This window comes from Penaeus monodon, chromosome 23 (genome assembly GCF_015228065.2).
Source record: "Penaeus monodon isolate SGIC_2016 chromosome 23, NSTDA_Pmon_1, whole genome shotgun sequence".
Classification (NCBI taxonomy): Eukaryota; Metazoa; Arthropoda; class Malacostraca; order Decapoda; family Penaeidae; genus Penaeus; species Penaeus monodon.
This window is the reverse complement of record NC_051408.1, coordinates 1005788-1006148: the sequence shown is the minus strand read 5'-3', so window position 1 is coordinate 1006148 and position 361 is coordinate 1005788.

The following is a 361-nucleotide window of genomic DNA, read 5'->3' as shown; positions in this document are numbered from 1 at the left end:
TTGCGTAACAGGATATTGCCAATCAAACAGGATGCCAGTACAAAGCTCCGTTCTTGTTCAGAGTAATTGTTGACATACTTCTGAAATGTATGGCAAGGCTTCGTTAGTAAGATGGGAAAAAAGAAAAAAGAGGGGGAATTATTAGCAAACACGAAAGATATACAAGATACAAAAAATACAGGAACAGTAAAAGATACAGCATATCACAAGAGAAAAAATATATAAATCAATGCAGGAGAAATAAAATACAAGGTATAAGGAAGCAAATAACCGAAAAAGGGTGAAAGCAGAAGAGAAATACACAATTAATAGATAATTTTAGTAATTCATGTAGAGAATTGTTTAAAGGGAAGATAAAAAG